This window comes from Euphorbia lathyris, chromosome 6 (genome assembly GCF_963576675.1).
Source record: "Euphorbia lathyris chromosome 6, ddEupLath1.1, whole genome shotgun sequence".
Taxonomy (NCBI): domain Eukaryota; kingdom Viridiplantae; phylum Streptophyta; class Magnoliopsida; order Malpighiales; family Euphorbiaceae; genus Euphorbia; species Euphorbia lathyris.
The window spans coordinates 82,960,980-82,980,265 of NC_088915.1; positions in this window are offsets into that span (position 1 = coordinate 82,960,980).

Here is a 19,286-nt window from a genome sequence, read left to right on the forward strand (position 1 = left end):
ATGTAACTGTCCAGATATCTGTATATATGAAGCTTGTGAGATCAGCTTTCTGTCGGACAGAAGACATTGTTACATACAAGTCTCAACTGTGATATGTCAATCCCAAACATATCACTTGACTTGGGGTGGTTTTAACTTTATCAGTTTACTATAAAGTTTTGTCTCACTTCATGCTTGTATGAACACTTTATAATCACTTTAAATAAACTTACGGATTTCCTTTTATTAGACTTTATTTAGTGCTTAAAAGGGATTGCCTTTATATAGTTATAAAACATATATCTCATTAAACAAATGATATAAAGAACAATTCATTTACATTAAGTTTGTATCCTAGAACAATTGTCTATAGGACACTAAACCCCAACATATGTGACTTGACATTATCCATAGTCGTAAGATTCAGTTCAAGGATGTAGTTGATAAAGGATCGAATTATACTGTAACTAATATGGAAAGGTGAACGACAGAATCAACCTATCTTCTTATAGCTCTGAGGGAATGTTTCGGATTTGCCAATCAGATTTTGCGTACTCATTCCGTTATGCAAAGATTAAATATAATTCTGTGAAAATTAATTTAATAGTTGCATACAGCTAGAAGCAATAAGAACCTAATGGGTCACACATAAGACTTGGAACCCAAAAGAGAAACGAATGTTAATTAATTGATGGAAGCCCAATTGAGTCTGCTAAGGCCCAGTACATGGGGTGGGGCGATTTTATGTATATAAGATACATAAATAATTAATTTGATTTTATCAATTCTAATTAGATTAGGATTATGAATTAAATTAATGAAATGATAAATAAGTTAGGAGTTTTAATGAGATTAAAATTACTCCTATTATTATCCTATAAGGTTATTATTATTATCTTTATATTTAGATATATTAATAGATAATAAATAAGAATTATATTCCGAATTAAATTCTTATTCAGTAACCTAATTCTATCTAACTAGGGTTTAGATACAAGAGAATATAAATACCCCCTATATGTGAATTTTCGATATACACATACTAAGCCGGGAGAGAGAAATTTTGACCCACACCATAAGGACGAGATTATCCACCGTTTCCTTCTGTTCAATTGATTACATCTATTTTCTCTTTATCCTTGATCTTGTGTTGATTAATTAGAGACAATATATTTTGGTTGTTATATACGGTTGAATTCTAACTTGATCTTCAATTGTTTTGTTTTGTGCTCGAGAACTCGAAGTAAGAGTTGTGGGCACTTCGTTTGCAACAGTAGATAGAACTTCTAAAAGGTATTTCTTTCTATCCCTCTTTATATGAAATAACAATCAACAGATTTTGGGTTAATGGAAATAGGTTAAAATTTTTATATTTCCACTGCCAAACGTTAGCCTATTTTCCTTCAGTGGTATCAGAGCCTGCGTTAAATCCGTTATTTCATATATGAAAATTTAGAAGTTTTTCAATCAGATTGAATAAATATTTATAGTTAGGTTAATTAACAAAACTGTTTTGATTAATTAGTTCTAAAGATAAATAAGTTTTGATTAATTGTTAATTAAAATAGTTTATACATATGTTCCTAATAATTTTGGTTGATAATCATTATAAAAAATCTATTAGTTTTATAGTTAGATTGATAAAAGTTAGTTTTATTGATTCTAAAGATAAAACGGAAAATCTATAATAGGTTTTCTTATTTTCTGAAAATCGTTTTAAAACCGTTTTAAAACTGATATATATATAATAATTTTAAAAAACATTGACAGCAGCTCGGGTCGCGCCTCACGGCGCAACCGGCTGTTGTCGCGCGGTTGTTGCCTCACGGCAGCAACCGCGCAGCGGCTGGCCACTGCTGCCGCAAGGCAGCGGCGGACCAAACGTGTTAGGGCTGCTGTCATACGGCAGCAGCCACGTCCTCGGGCCCGACCTGAGACCCACTTATTTTAAAATCGTTTTAAAATTAGTTTTAAATATATTTATGTATATATATGTTTCAGAAATTAATAGTTTTCTGTTTTGATTATCGAATGAAAATTTGTTTTACGTATTTGTAAATCAAAAGTATTAAATGAATTGAAATCAAAATAATTGGGACATGCATAATTAAGTTTTGTATAGTTGTATTAATCTAAAAGATTAATATAGAAGATACGAAACTGTTAGGAGTAAAATTGGATGAAAGTTAATTTGATGTGTTAATGTGATTAACCTAAATATTACATAAAGTACTTATGTAATCAACCAATTAAATTTATTTAATTGAGTCTATGCATGTTTGGAGTTATGGACATATTTGGACCCTCTTTTAGTCTTTTGGTATTTTTTGAAATAGGGTCTGCGAGTCCTGCCTTTCTACTATCTATTGTAATTTCTCCTCTCATCTAATTCCCTTCAAGTTAATTGAAGTTTTCTTTAGTAGTATAGAAATTAATATGTAATTTCAAGGCGCCATGGAGAAGACGGAGGACCTAAAGAGAAATATGTAATAGTTAGTATTTCCCTAGGTTTGGCCTTTTATTCCGTCTCTGGCTCGACGGAATAATTTAGATAATATATCCATAACACCAATGTATGTGTCTGATGTATGCTAAAGCAAATCAAGACTAAGTTAGATTATGAGACTTAAAATAAAAATCCCTCACTAATTAAAAGTTAAGTAAATAAGCAAGTTATTAAAATTGGTTGCCCCTCCCTAATATTATAATTCAACCGGCAGTACTGGGGGCCTTTGGGTTGTTGAGCAAACTCAAGCTCGGGGTCTTATGGTAACACCTGAATTATCGAAATCGTTCTTTCATGAATATGGGGTAATACTTAAATTAGATTATGATAATTGGATGAGCAAACTCATGTTATCATAGACTAATGGACAATATGGTTGGGATTAATATGAATAGCATATTAGTTACTAATGTGGTTAGTAACCCAATAACCTAGGAATCACATTAAAGATGTGATTGATTACATGAATCTACCTAAAAAATGAGACTAGCTTGTTGAGAAAACTCAAGGCGAAATCTCACGAGTTAGGATCCTAGGTCAAAAAAGGATTTGTGAAATTCTTCGAATTAATATGGAGGGCTATTAATTTGGCAAAATAGTGGGAGCAACCTAAATGAATTAAAAGACCTATAATTTTAGATTGATATACTTTAAAGCAAATGAATAACATACGTTTACTCTTTCTCACTCTCAGGTTTAATTAAATACTCTTAAAATCATGACTAAAACCAATCTGCAAAACATTCTTACTGATAACAAGTTGAACGGTTCAAACTTCACCGACTGGTTTCGTAACCTCAAAATTGTTTTGAAGTTTGATAAGATAGGGTATGTACTTGATACATCGATACCCCCTATCCCTGCTGATGATGCTCCCATCGAAGAAATTGATGCTTACCAGAAGCACAAAGCTGATGACGATCATGCGGGATGCATCATACTTGCATCGATGACACCGGAATTGCAAAGGCAACATGAGGAAATGGATGCCTATTCCATCATCATGCACCTAAAGGAACTGTTTGGGAAACAGACTAGGTGCGAACGCTACGAGATATCCAAGTTGCTATATCATTGCAGGATGTAAGAGGGCACATCTGTGATGACACATTGTGTCAATATGATTGGCTATATTACCAAGCTTTCTAGTATTGGATTCGCGATGGATAACGAACTAAGCATAGACTTAATTCTTCAATCCCTCCCAGAGAGTTATTCACATTTCATCATAAACTACCAGATGAATGACTTGCAAACCTCTCTTGAAGAGCTTGCAAATATGCTCAAGTCAGTTGAGCCCAATATGAAGAAAGACAAGGCAATACCGGCTCTTGTCATAGAGGGATCAAAGAAGAGGAAGGGGAATTTTCCCAATCCTAAATATCCCAAGAAAGGCAAGGGAGCCATGCCCACTAGAGCTAAGGGAAAGGAAGTGAAGAAGCCCAAAGGAGAGTGCCACTTCTGTGGTAAAGACGGGCATTGGAGAAGGAACTGCAAGGAGTACATAGCCTCCCTCAAGAAGGGAAAGGGCGGTACTTCAACATCTGGTATGTTTTATATTGAAATAAATACAGTTTCACAGTTTGAATCTTGGGTACTTGATACCGGATGTGGATCTCATATTTGTACAAATATGCAGGAACTAAATCGGACTAAGGAACTGAAGAAAGGAAGCATAAACTTGCGAGTAGGAAATGGAGCAACAGTTGCCGCCCTCGCCATTGGAGATTATGCTTTAAGTTTGCCCTCTGGGCTTGTAATAGAATTAGGGAACTGTTTGTATGTTCCAGAGATGTCTCGTAACATTATTTCTATTAGCCGTCTTGTTGACGACGGTTTTCATATTTCAATAAAAGACAAACATTACGATTTTTATAGAGATGGGATTTTCTATTTTTCAGGAATATCACAAAATGGGATTTATGTGACAAAATTTCTGTTTTCGCAATTGATACCAAAAGACATAAGCTAGATAATTCAACTTACTTGTGGCATTGTCGTTTAGGCCATATAAACAAAAGATGCATGCTTAAGCTACATCAAGATGGGCTTATAAATTCAATTGATCCTGAATCATTGAAAACATGCAAAGCATGTTTAAAAGGTAAAATGACAAAGACACCCTTTAGCAATAAAGGTGAGCGTGTATCAGACACTCTAGGATTAATACATTCCGATGTATGCGGTCCTATGTCAGTCTAAGCAAGAGGAGGATTAAGATACTTCATAAGCTTCATAGACGACCATACCCGATATGGTTATATCTACTTGATGAAGCACAAGTCCGAAGCCTTTGAGAAATTCAAATGCTTCAAGAATGAAGTAGAAAATCAATTAGGAAAGAAAATAAAGACACTTCGATCTGATCGAGGTGGCGAATATCTTTCAGATGATTTTCTGAATTATCTAACTGAATGTGGGATATGCTCACAATGGACACCTCCCTATACACCACAACACAATGGTGTATCCGAGAGGAGGAACCGTACCTTACTAGATATGGTACGATCCATGATGAGCATAGTATTACTTCCAAAGACATTCTAGGGCTATGCCTTAGAAACTGCCCTCTTCACCCTAAATCGAGTACCAACTAAATCCGCTAGTTCCACACCATATGAATTGTTCGTTGGTAGGAAACTCGTATTCTCATTCATGAGAGTATGGGGTTGTTCAGCATTTGTCAAATGCATAGCGTCAGACAAACTAGATTCTAAATCTGACAAGTGTTTCTTCATTGGATACCCTAAGGAAACTGTGGGATATTACTTCTATCATCCAGATGATCAGAAAGTAATAGTATCCAAGCACGCAACCTTCTTAGAGAAAGAGTTTCTCAAAGAAACAGAAAAGGGAAGCATGATTGAACTTGATGAAGTTCAAGAACAAGAAACACCGACTGAAACAACAGAGGCGGTTGAGGAACCCGAAGCAGTCCCATTAGATGAGACTCAAGTGCCACCCATTCGTAGATCACAAAGAGTTCGTGAACTCCCAATTAGATATGGTTTTCTAGTGGGAGATGATGATGAGGTTCCCGTGTTAGATGATGAACCCGAAAACTACGAAGAGGCTCTTACCAGTCTAGATTCTAAAGAATGGCTCGAGGCCATGGATTTTTAGATGGATTCCATGTACACCAACCAAGTGTGGACTTTGGTTGATCCACCCGAAGGGATAAAACCCATTGGGTGCAGGTGGATCTTCAAAAAGAAGACAGATATGGATGGAAAGGTTAGCACCTACAAAGCTAGGTTAGTAGCGAAAGGATATCGTTAGAAACAAGGAATTGATTATGACGAAACTTTCTCTCCTGTGGCTATGTCCAAATCAATCAGAATAATGCTCGCTATTGCCGCTCACTACGATTACGAGATTTGGCAAATGGATGTGAAAACAGCTTTCCTAAACGGAAACCTGCTTGAGGATGTATATATGATGCAACCTGAAGGTTTCATATCAAAGGATGCAAACAAGGTTTGCAAACTTCAGAGATCCATTTATGGACTCAAGAAAGCATCAAGAAGCTGGAACAAGCGTTTTGACGAAACCATAAAATAATTTGGTTTCGAACAAAATTGCGAAGAAGCTTGCATTTACAAGAAAGCAAGTGGGAGCTCAGTTGCATTTCTGATATTATATGTGGACGATATATTATTAATGGGAAATGACATAGCTCTACTACAGTTGGTAAAAGTATGGTTATCATGTAACTTCTCCATAAAAGACCTTGGTGAAGCAGCTTATATACTTGGTATAAAGATCTACAGAGATAGATCAAGAAGACTGCTTGGTCTTTCACATGCTACATACATCGAAAAAGGTGCTAAAGCGGTTTAGCATGCTTGAATCGAAACGAGGTAACTTACCCATGATAGATGGAGTAAAGTTAAGCAATCATCAATGTCCTAAAACCGAAGATGATAAGAAGCGCATGGCTATAGTCCCATACGCCAGCGCAATCGGTTCGATTATATATGCTATGCTTTGCACTAGACCTGGCGTAGCGTTCGCGTTAAGTATATAACGAGTCGTTACCAAGGTAATCTGGGAGACGAGCACTGGAATGCCATCAATAACATTCTTAAGTACTTGAGAAGGACTAAAGACATGTTCCTAGTGTACGGAGAAGGGGATCTAAAAATAGAAGGATTTTCAGATGCCAATCATCTCACAGATGAGAACGATTTTAAATCCCAATCAGGATACCTGTTTATCTTGAATGGGGGCGCGGTCAGCTGGAAGAGTTCCAAGCAAGGAAGCGTAGCTTTCTCTACGACCGAGTCAGAGTATAGCGATGCTGCGGAAGCAGCAAAGGAAGCGGTTTGGATTAAGAAGTTCATTACTGAAGTTGGTGTGGTGCCTGACATTATAAATCCCATTACACTCTACTGTGATAACAATGGAGACATTGCGCAAGCAAAGGAACCACGGTCTCATAATGCATCCAAGCATTACCTAAAGCGATACCACATTGTAAGAGAAATTATGGCAAGAGGAGATGTGAGAATAGAAAGAGTACCTACTGAGGACAACGTTGCAGATCCGTTGACAAAGCCCTTAACCCAGAAAGTACATGATCGTCATCTAACTTCTACTAGGATAAGTTGTAGAAACAATTGGCTTTAGTCCAAGTGGGAGTATGTTGGGGTTTAGTGTCCTATAGACAATTGTTCTAGGATACAAACTTAATGTAAATGAAGTGTTCTTTATATCATTTGTTTTAATGAGATATGTTTTAAGAACTATATAAAGGCAATCCCTTTTAAGAACTAAATAAAGTCTAATAAAAGGAAATCCATAAGTTTGTTTAAAGTGATTATAAAGTGTTCATACAAGCATGAAGTGAGACGAAACTTTATAATAAACTAATAAACTTAAAACCACCCCAAGTTAAGTAATATGTTTAGGATTGACATATCACTGCTGAGACTTGCATGTAACAATGTCTTCTGTCGTGCCAGAAAGCTAATCTCACAAGCTTCATATATACATATATCTGGACAGTTACATGGATCCAATGAAAAGGAGTTCATTAGGATTCGGGACCCGACTTGAGATAACAGGATCTCATTGGTATTAATAGGTATAAGTAATCCTCAGACTCAAAGGAATGTTAATTAGTAATTCTGGATTACGGAATGTGACGCTTTGATCCTGTTGTAACATGATCCATAATAGAGATGACTCTGGGGTGTGAACGGCAGACGTTGGGTATCACAGGAAGTAATTGCAGGATAGTTATACATTGGATTGAGCATTTATCACTCCCGATAAATGGGAGATACATCCATGGATCGTTTGTGGAAGAATTGACTTTAAATCCTTGCAAGGTGATAGCTTAAGACTTGAAATACAGATTTCACTTAACCTATCTAATTGGAGTTGACTCGGCCTGTACAAGTAAAACGAACGTCTCGCTATATGTGACTTGACATTATCCATAGTCATAAGATTCAGTTCAAGGATGTAGTTGATCAAGGATCGAATTATACTGTAACTAATACGGAAAGGTCAACGACAGAATCAATCTGTCTTCTTATAGCTCTGGGGGAATGTTTCGGATTTGCCAATCACATTTTGCATACTCATTCCGTTATGCAAAGATTAAATATAATTCTGTGAAAATTAATTTAATAGTTGCATACGGCTAGAAGCAATAAGAACCTAATAGGTCACACATAAGACTTGGAACCCAAAAGAGAAACGGATGTTAATTAATTGATGGAAGCCCAACTGAGTCCGCTAAGGCCCAGTACATGGGGTGGGGCGATTTTATGTATATAAGATACATAAATAATTAATTTGATTTTATCAATTCTAATTAGATTAGGATTATGAATTAAATTAATGAAAGGATAAATAAGTTAGGAGTTTTAATGAGATTAAAATTACTCCTATTATTATCCTATAAGGTTATTATTATTATCTTTATATTTAGATATATTAATAGATAATAAATAAGAATTATATTCCGAATTAAATTCTTATTCAGTAACCTAATTCTATCTAACTAGGGTTTAGATACAAGAGAATATAAATACCCCCTATATATGAATTTTCGATATACACATACTAAGCCGGGAGAGAGAAATTTCGACCCACACCATAAGGACGAGATTATCCACAGTTTCCTTCCGTTCAATTGATTACCTCTCTTTTCTCTTTATCCTTGATCTTGTGTTGATTAATTAGAGACAATCTATTTTGGTTGTTATATACGGTTGAATTCTAACTTGATCTTCAATTATTTTGTTTTGTGCTCGGGAACTCGAAGTAAGAGTTGTGGGCACTTCGTTTGCAACAGTAGATAGAACTTCTAAAAGGTATTTCTTTCTATCCCTCTCTATATGAAATAACGATTAATGGATCTTGGGTTAATGGAAATAGGTTAAAAAATTTATATTTCCGCTGTCAAACGTTAGCCTATTTTCCTTCAAGATCAAGTTGACCTACGTTCCAACTGATGAGCATCTCGCAGACATATTCACAAAGCCACTGGCTCGTGAGCAATTCTGCGCGCTGAGAGAAGCAATAGGTACGCTCTTCTGCATCTGATCTCCACCGTCTATTTCCATCAAGTCTTTGTTCTTCTTGTTTATTTTTAGTCTACACATCTTGATGATTGGTGTGAAGAACGATCCATATCCAATACATATTAATCGCTTAAAATGAAGTAGGACATCAGTCTGTGAATTGAAATCAAAAGTGCATGCCACTACCTTCCTTTGAGAAGTGCAACTACAGTTCTAAATTTTTTTTAATAAGATTTGTACTAATTAAGAAATTGGAGTATGTTTTTTTCCCAATTGGATTTGGAATTTGGAAGCCATTGATCAATATCATGATTTCGTTTATGTAATCAAGATTGGGAGACAATAATAGAGACACCATGTTTGCTGTATTCTTTCAAATTAATACTGTCCGAGATCGGCGGCAAAAATCGACCTCAGAGATCAGCGACGGAGCTCAGTTGAAGAAGGAGATGGAGAATGGCCCCGGCGGACGTTAAAGAAATAAGAAAGAAGAAAAGAGTTGTGATTCTGTAATTAATTAGATAAAAATGTTTTTTAACTGTTAAGTGGGATACATGTGTCAGTTTTTGAGTGGAAGGTATTTTTTAGAGTTGGAAGACCCGAACCTCCCTATAAAATCCCCATCCCTGCCCTTCTTCTCCTTCCTTAGATTTATTATTATTATTATTATTATTTGACATCGAATTGCTTCAATTTCAATTATCCAGAATCATATATTCTATCAAATTCTACATTATATAAAAAAAGGAAAATGTTTGTGGTTTACCTTATTTGCAAATAGAAGTTTGTGATTTAAAAGTTTGCAAATGGAGGTATGTGGTATGTTTTTATATCGTCGGCCAGTTGAAGTGGTAACTTGGTCCCGACCTTCAGGGTTTTGCATTCCCCGACCATGCAGTCTACGACCGGCTCGATGGGAGTAGGGTTGTATCTCCTCATATCCATTAGATTGTTCTCTAGGTACAGAGCTATTCGAGGCTGAGTAGCCTGCCACTGTAGTTTCTTTGCCAGGATTCGGTCTCCATGCACGGTGATCTCGCCACTCTGATGCGGTAAGGTCAGGCATAACTCGGAGACGTTAATCGTGGCCTTTAGGGATGCCAGCAAGGGTCTTCCAATGATAGCGTTATTGTTGAAACACCTTTCCACACGATTTTGATTTGACAAAATTATTTATGTAAATGATAAAAATATTCTAACACATTAAATTTAAATGCTTTGATTTATTCACACTAATGTGTTTGTTCAATGTTGATTTAATTGACTTATTAGACATTAAGATAAAAAGTCTAAAGGCCCACAAGAGAAAGTCAAGCCCAAGTCAACAAATCTAGAACTCACGGCCCAAGAAGACAAAACACAGTCGTACTGAGTAAAATGCCAACCCAGCATGAAGAAGGATCGAGAAGCCTTCTAACAAAAAAGCTTCAAGACGAAGCTGCTGAGTTAAGCGACAAGGTATTCAGGTCAGCGGAAGAACAGAACCAACTTAGAGACAAAGTATTTCTACTTTGGGTAAAGCTCAGAAGACGCAGAAAGCTGTCTGGAAGACTTTACTATAAATGTGCAAACATTCTGTTCATCTGATGAAAAGCTGCTGAGCACTGCCGAAGATAGAGGATACAAGAATCTCATTGGCCAACGACACTGAGCACGTACTGAGTGAAAGCGACAGGAAGCCGTTAGCCTCCAACGATTATTTCGAAATTCAAAAACACCGGTGCTTGAAGTGTCACTATAAATAGGCCTCTCAAATGCTTCATTCGATGCAGATCTTCAATTACGTCGAAACGCTGACCAAATTGATACTTGAAGTTCTGTGAGAAAAGCAAAACAAATCTTACACCAATTCCAATCTTGTGTAAAAGTCTAGAGTGATCTTATTCATCTAAAGTGTCTTAGCAATTGTTGTTTAGGACAAATACTTATCATTTCTAGAAGTATAGAAAGGAGAAGCTGAGTACTCGGTTATAGTACTCAGTGGTAGTGATAGGAGTGAGTAGAGGAATAGAGGAAGGTACTCTTGTATACTCAGCTTCTGTTGTAAAAGGTTTTGTGCTCTACCTTTAAAGAGCTCAGTAGAGGATTCAAAAAGCTCGGAACGCGTTCCGGGGACTGGACGTAGGCGGAGAGGCCGAACCAGGATATGTCTGCTGAGTAACATATTTCTAACCCTTAAACTCCTTTATATATTGCTTGCTATAAAACTGACTAAGTAACAAACTCACGCTGAGTTGAGTGCACTGAGAAGCTGAGTTCAGGAATAGACTCAAGTGCTATCTCCTGACTCAAGAAAAGAAATAGACTTAGTCACCAGTTGACTAAGCTTGTGTCTTAAACTACTCAGCACTGCTGTGTAAACCTTTTCTTAAAGAAAAGAAGCCAGCCTTAACGGACAAAATTTTTGAATAGTTCCTATCCCCCCCCCTTGGAACTAATCTTGTCACGTTACACGGGACCAACAGTTATAAGCCAGGGGAATGTCAACCACTACCCATTCAGTGGTGCCTTCAATCTCTCTACTGTCGCATCCGAAGGTCGTGAGGAGAGAGATGACTCCTTTGACGAGGACTTCTATCTCGGATAGTCCTACTAGGGGAAAGGTCCCTACGCGGAGGGCAGTGTGAGCATTCTTCATGGCGTGCAAGGCTGTCCAGGTCAGTAGATTGATGGAGCTTCCCGTGTCAACTAGCACTCGGTGAACTTTGAAGCTGGCGATATTGACGGTGATGACGAGGGCCTCTGAGTGGTTGGTTCAGAGTGGTGGCTGTAGTGTCAGGGTCTAATCTGCTGTTTTTCTCTTCTGGGAGGTCTCCGGTTGGGGGCAATGCGCTGGTGCCCCTTCCCGAATGACATGGATCTCCCCCAGAAAACGTGGTCTTTTAGGGTCCCCGGCTCGCTCAACTTCCTTCTGCAATTGGTAGCAGTTCTCCGTGGAGTGTCCGGAGGACTTGTGGTATTTGTAGTATTCCTTCTCGATGTGGGACTTGCCCTTGTCTGCTGGCGGGGCCTGGTGTGAATATCTTCGAGCCGGGTTTTGAGTGACATAGTGGATTTCCTTTCCGCGGGACCTGTCACTTCTTCGGTCTGAGTTGACCGCTTCTTGTCGGGGAGGGTAAGGAAGTGGAGCTTCCGTTTTTCGACCTCGCGCATCGTCATAGATATCTCCTGTTGCTTTCCCTTTCTCCTCCCTTCGAGAATCCCCTCTGGCCTTGTCCTTCTCGGATTCTTCGTATCCCGCTGGTCGATCATAATCATCGTAACGGACAAAGGTTTGGGCCATGGTCATGAGCTCTTCGAAGGACCGCGACATTTTTCTAAAGCACTTCTGTTTTAGGGGCTCACAAGAAGTCCCTTTCGCTAATGCGTCGTGAGCGAACTCTAGATTGAGTCCTTTGACCTGAGAGGCCATGTTGTGGAATCTGGAGAGTAAATTGCGCAGTGGTTCAGTTGCTCGTTGTTTGAGACCATTGAGATTTGAGCTGATCTTTCTTACTTTCGCGGCCTCGACGAATCGGGAGAGGAAAAGGTCCTTTAGTAAATCGAATGAGTCGATTGACTCGGGAGCCAGTCCTCGATACAACTCTTGGGCACTGGATGAGAGTGTGGTGGGAAAAACTTTGCACATGATGTCCTCGTCTTTTGAATACAGGTTGATGGTGCTCATGACGGAGGCCACGTGGTCGTTTGGGTCATCGATTCCCGAATATTACGATAGGCGAGGAGCCTTCCAGTCTCGTGGGAACCTTGTCTCGATAATTCTTTGTACCAGCGGCGTCTTGCTGGAGGTGATACTTCCTCCCATGACGCCTACGAGGACTCTCTTATCTAAAAAGCGCTGGATCTTCAGCTCCAATGTGTCTTCGCTGTTTGCGGTTGTCACCTCTTCCCGTGGTACGCTGCTCCCTCCGGCTGTGGAGGCACTGGCCCCTCTCCCATCGGGTATCCCGGGAGCCTAAAGACTGCCCCGGGGTCACGCCTTCTTTTTGTATCTCCGCGGCTCCTTTGAGGTATTGCCAGATTTTGGCATTTTCCTCCTGCAAGCTTCTCTATTGTTCTATGATTTTCATCTGAGCCGCCGTATGAACGGTCTGAGTGGTTTGAAAACCTTGTACCGCACTGAGGAGCTGTGAGGTATTGTAATCTTCCTCTTCCTCCGGGCCCACTGACGGGGCCTCAGCGGCATATCGTTCGGTTCCGCTGAGGCCGACTAAGGGATAAGTGTACCCCATCGTTATCAAGTAATAAAATTCTGGAAAAGTCCAGGTATCGTCCACAGGATTTTTTTCTGCAAGTATCGAGCTACTTGGTCTCAGGTGTTATCTAGGCTTTGGGGGTTTTGAGTTTGGTTTTGTTTAAGTTAATCTACTCCTAGTTGAATTATACTACTCCTAGCTAAGTTATTCTAATTCTAGCTAAGTTATTCTACGCCTAATTAAATTACTCTACCCCTAATTAAGTTAAACTACTCCTAAGTGATCTTTTACCAATGTAATTACCCGAAGGAACATGAGGGGATACGATGATAATGAAAATAGATTGTTTAGACAATGGAATTAAAGCCTAATCTAAGTCACTTGTGTCCGAGGCGATTAACCCTACCTATCCTCCTGAGGTCCCTAGTTCGTGATTCCCTTGTAAGGCCGAAACTAGCTCTAAGGCTCAGCAATTTGGGCTTAATCTTCTATAGGGTCGTCAATCCTATAGGTACTAACTAGGTCAGATTCAGCTCGCAATATGTGCCAACTTAATTTTGGGATTATCAAATGAGTTAAACCAATCAGACAAAGCGTAAGACAAAGATTAAAGCAATAAAGCAATTGAATAAACAAAACTATAATATATATCAAAGATGAAGAGTATTGTTAAGCCCAAAATATACCTAAAATATCATTAATATTTATATCATTTCTATTACATATTCGTGTTATTTATATCTGTTTAGATTACTTTTACTTTCGAATATCTTTCTTTCTTGCGAGGTACCTAAATATTTGGTAAAATCCAAATAGGAACGAAAAAGGATCTAAAACAGAAGAAAAACCCTTCAAAAGGAGTCAAAGACGACGTAAATCGAAAACGCCAAGTCGAGGACACGAACGAAAGCAAGAAGTAAGAAAACCTGCCGGGCCGCGACAGTGGATCCCAGACCCGCGGCCGCGACACGCGTGGTATAACCTTTTCTCCCCTTCATCCGTCGCTCAGCTCAGTGGTACGTCATTCACGGCCGCGGATTACTATCCTCGGTAAGTGCAGAAAATTCACCAAGAGCATTTAACACATGCTGAAAATCCAAGAAACGCGTTCGTTCAAGTGGATAAAGACGTCATTTCACAACGGACACGACTCTTAACCAACGGATACATCACTTCAGTCACAACCCTTCAACATCTATAAATAAAGAGTTGATATGGAGAGAAAGGTTGTTGTTTTTATGTTATGTAACATGTTATGTTATGTAATGTAATGTAATATTGAGAGAGTTAGATTAGTGCAGAGTTTATGTAGAAACTCTGACTCAGGAAAGAGTCAGAGTTTAGATTTTATTTCTGTTCAAAACAATATGCTGTACACACATTGTTTACTCAATAATAACAAGTTTAGAAGCGTTTAGACATTGTTCCAGTTTAGTTTACATTTTGGTGGGAGATGAGATTATTCTTCATTCCAAAGATTCGACGAGAAGAATTAGTAAAAGGATCCGCCCCCGAGCCTGACAACCTCCTAAGGAAACCCAAGGAAGGGACTGATCAATCCGTTCACTTGCACGCCCTCGAAGGGTCCATGCGATTTCACTCTGTAAACTTGTATCAATTTATATTTCATCTAATAAAGTCCGTTCTATTCGACAAATCGTTATGCAGCACTTATGGTAACCAATCCAATATAAGTGAGGCTGGTGTTTTCATTAATACGCAGTTGAATTCAAAATCATTACAAGGAAACTTTGTTGAACACTTAGGCAAATTATCATCTCGAAAGAGTTTTAATTTGAGTAAGGGCAACTATCCCGAAAGGGTTTTGTCGCGTTCAAAGCCACTTAATTAGAGGTTCCGTCATTTATTTCATCATTATAATTAATACAAAGTTTAAAGTTGTTTTCTTTGCTTAATGCAAACGAATACATTTATTTGTTTTTCTAAAAGTTCTAAACGTTCCTGTCTTGCAAATTAACTTTTAAATCATAAATAATTTCTAACATCTAAAATACTCTAATGGTTATTCTATTTCTAGCAATTTCAAAACCAAATCCAATTTCAAATAACGTTTATCTATTTAATAAACCTTAAGTCGTATTTAAACTAAATTAATATAAATTTTCGTTAAAAAGCGTTCTTTGTGGGATCGATATTTTTATTACTACAAGCGAAACCGTGCACTTGCGGAAATCGCTCAACAAGTATTGTCACAAAGATACAATGAGCCTAGGATTCATAACATGGATCAGAGGCTAGACAGAATATAAAAGAAGAAAACTCCCTTTCAGGGAACCTGTCTACCAATGCAGGCGTCTTCCTAGGACTTAAGGATGGAACTTGAGCAATCCTCGGTGAACGGAGCTTCGGAGCTGTCTTCAATGGAGGTTGAAGGAGACGGAGGAGGTGGAGAGGATTTCTCAAGGTGGGAGCTTAGGTTTTTACAAAAGGTAAAAGATGATTAATTTACAATTGAAAAGTTCTATTTATAGACGCGGCTCGGGCCCTCTTTCTGACCTAACTTGTTTCCTTTTATAGGTGGGAAGTCGTGGGGCCGATCGTGGCTTCGTGGGGCCGGGAATTAGTTTTTTGACTGATTCCCACAGGTCAGCTCGGCGAGCAGGGCGAGCTGGCCCTTGTAGGCCTGCTCGCCGTGAGCTGGCCTAAATAGGCCAGTTCGTCGAGCGGTTTTGCCCGGCACGCCTCTGTGCGGTCGCTGGATGTCCCAAGATGTATTTTTCGCCCGAACTTATCCTTGCGCATGCACGAAAACTCCAAATAGCATTAGTCCAAGGCTAAATTGACCCGCCAATCGCTTATTTTGAGCAAACGCTCCGTTTGGTGCGACTTTTGGTGGATCAATTAGCTACAAAAGATAATGGAATTATAACATACATGCCATTTTGGCCATATTTGCCTGAAATGATCAGAAAACGAGCCTAAACAACGAAAAGTAAATAAAACATTTCCAATTTCTAACTAACTCACACAAAAGCATATAAATACGAGAATTGCTCACTTATTCATGAAATAACGCTAAAAAACGTCCTAAAATCGTGCCCAAAGATAGGGGTTTTTTACCCCTATCAAACCTCCTCGCACTTAAAACTTTACTTGTCCCCAAGTAAACTAAAAAACTAAACCCGCAATCACAAACAAGCTAGAAAACCTCCCGGTTTGACTAGGTGCTTGACACAATTTCGAGCATCTGTAATTACATGCATTCGGAAATACGAAGTAGAGACACGATATCCAAAAGCCGCATTTCAATTATCATAGGTCATATGTTTTAAGAAAAAGGACACATGTTCAATTAAACGAGCTTAAGGGGATAGCTAAGTAAAACACCTCACCATAGGTAGTTCACTCAATTCACACAATTTTGGTGGCTAAAGTGTTTACTCTCGGCTTATGTTCTTGCTTAGGATTACGTTGATTTTGCACGTTCATCCGAGTTCCTCTACTATGCTACATGACTCCGATGATATCAAAAACAGCCTCGAATTGGGGTTGTAATGTGGTTAGAGGGTTAAAGGTACAACAAGGGTTAGGAGTTCTAGCGCTAAAAAAAAGAAAGTTTAGAATGGCTTTAGCAAATTGTGAAGTGATTGAGCTTTTTATTCACATATTTATATTTTTTTTCTGAGACGTTTCTAACTTTAAGATTTGGGAGACATGGTTCTCCTTCTTTTGTTCGTCCCTTTTCTTTTTCTTTTCTGTTTTTCCTTTTTCTTTTTCTCTCTTTTTTTTTCTTTTTGGATAGTATTCCTCAATCACTTCTTAGCCTTTTTGCTTGCTACTATGATGCCATAAACAAAGATAAAGCGCTAGAAGAAAACAAAGCTCAATGTGAGCTTTGCAAAAACTCGGGTTAAGTAACAAACCAATTGATGGTTTGCAAACATTGGGTTAGAACGAAAGAACAATCTACAAACTACAAAAATACAGGCTCAAAGTGGCTTCCTAGAGTAGATGAAAAAGAGAAAATAAGGTAAAGAAAAAGGTTAATTCTAATGAGGCTGATTCATCGTTTAACATCTCAAATCATCGCATGTAGGTTCAACTCAGTATTAGGTGCAAAATCTGTAATCTTTCCACAAGTCAAAGCATTCACACAAAAATGTCAAGAAAAAAGAGCTTTTTGATGTTCGCTCTTAGGCTCAAATTCAACTCACAATTCTTTGGGTTTCAATTTGTGCTTACTAGTTCTCCCCAAACTCAAGTTTAATATCACATGCCTTCAATTCTTAAGTTATCTACCTAAGTAATGATTTTAGCATTTCTTCAAAAGTAGGGTCTAAATACAAACTTTAGCTCATGCTTTTACAGATACGTGGATTGTGTCCTACACCTAAACTAGTTGTCATGCAATTTTAGATTCGGTTCTCAGCCCTCAAGGAAAAATAACGAAGTTTAGATTCGAAGGAGGTTCACGGTCTTAGGTCCTAAACATGCAAAAACATAAATAAAACCCGAAAACGCTAAATTAAACTAGACACGATGCAACAAAAATTTAAAAATTATACAAATTTTTCTAAGTTTGTCTACCCCTCCTCACACTTAAATCATGCAACAAGTTCCAACATTGCATATAAAATACTAAAACGCATGTGAAAGAAGTTAGGGTGGAGAAGACAACTTACTGATCGTCCTGTAGACGCAGGATTTGCACATCTGAATTATCTTTGCCGAGATAAAGCTTGAGTCGATGTCCGTTCACTTTCTGGGTGATCCCGTCTTTTCCCACGATCTCAATCATACCGGAGGGATGTGCGTCAATAACCAAGTATGGCCCATACCATCTGCTTTTGAATTTGCCAGGAAAGAATCTCAATCGGGAGTTATAAAGTAGTACTTGATCGCCTTTATGGAAGGTTTTCCGCTGCACTTTCTTATCATGCACCCTTTTGGTTTGTTCCTTATACAGTTTAGCATTCTCATAAGAGTTATATCTGAGCTCATCCAGTTCATGTAGCTGTGTTAATCGTAGGTCACCTGAAAGGTTAGGGTCAAAGTTTAGAAATTTCAGTGCCCAATAGGCTTTATGCTCTAGTTCAACAGGCAAATGACAAGATTTTCCGAAAACTAAACGGTAGGGGGACATTCCTATAGGGGTTTTGAAAGCTGTCCGATATGCCCAAAGAGCATCGTCTAGCTTAAGACTCCAATCTTTTCTAGCGTTCCCTACCGTTTTCTCAAGAATACGTTTCAGCTCTCTATTCGACACTTCTACCTGACCACTCGTTTGAGGGTGGTAAGGTGTTGCCACCCTATGAGCCACGCCATACTTCTGGAGCAACGTGTCAAATTGTTTATTGCAGAAATGGGATCCCCCATCACTAATGATGGTCCGGGGGGTGCCAAATCTAGTAAAGATGTTCTTTTTTAGGAATTTCATCACTACTCGAGCATCATTTGTGGGTAGGGCTTCGGCCTCTACCCATTTGGAGACATAATCAAGCGCTACGAGAATGTATTGGTTGTTGTGTGACATAGGGAAGGGTCCTATGAAGTCTATGCCCCAAACATCAAATAGCTCACAAACGAGTATGCCTTGCTGAAGCATTTCGTTTCTCCGGGAGATATTCCCTACTCTCTGACAGGCATCACAATATTTGATATAACTATTGACATCACCATGCATTTGTGGCCACCAAAACCCACTTTGAAGGATTTTTTCCACTGTCCTATCTGGCTCAAAATGGCCACCTTGTTCTCTAGAATGACACATGTTAATCACTGACTCTACCTCCTCTTCAGGTATACATCTCCTAATCATGCCATCTGTGCAGAATCGAAATAAATACGGTTCCTCCCAAAAATATTGTTTGCTTTCAAACAAAAACTTATGTCTTTTGTTTGTATTTAAATCAAGAGGAAGAATGTTACCGACTTTGTAGTTCGCGATGTCTGCAAACCAGGGGAGAGTTTTTACCGAATATAGTGTTTCGTCCGGGAATACCTCCTTGATCTCTCTATGTTCTAAAGCTTGTTGATGTGACTCCAGTCGAGATAAATGATCCGCTATCACATTTTCCACTCCCTTTTTATCTCTGATCTCAATGTCGA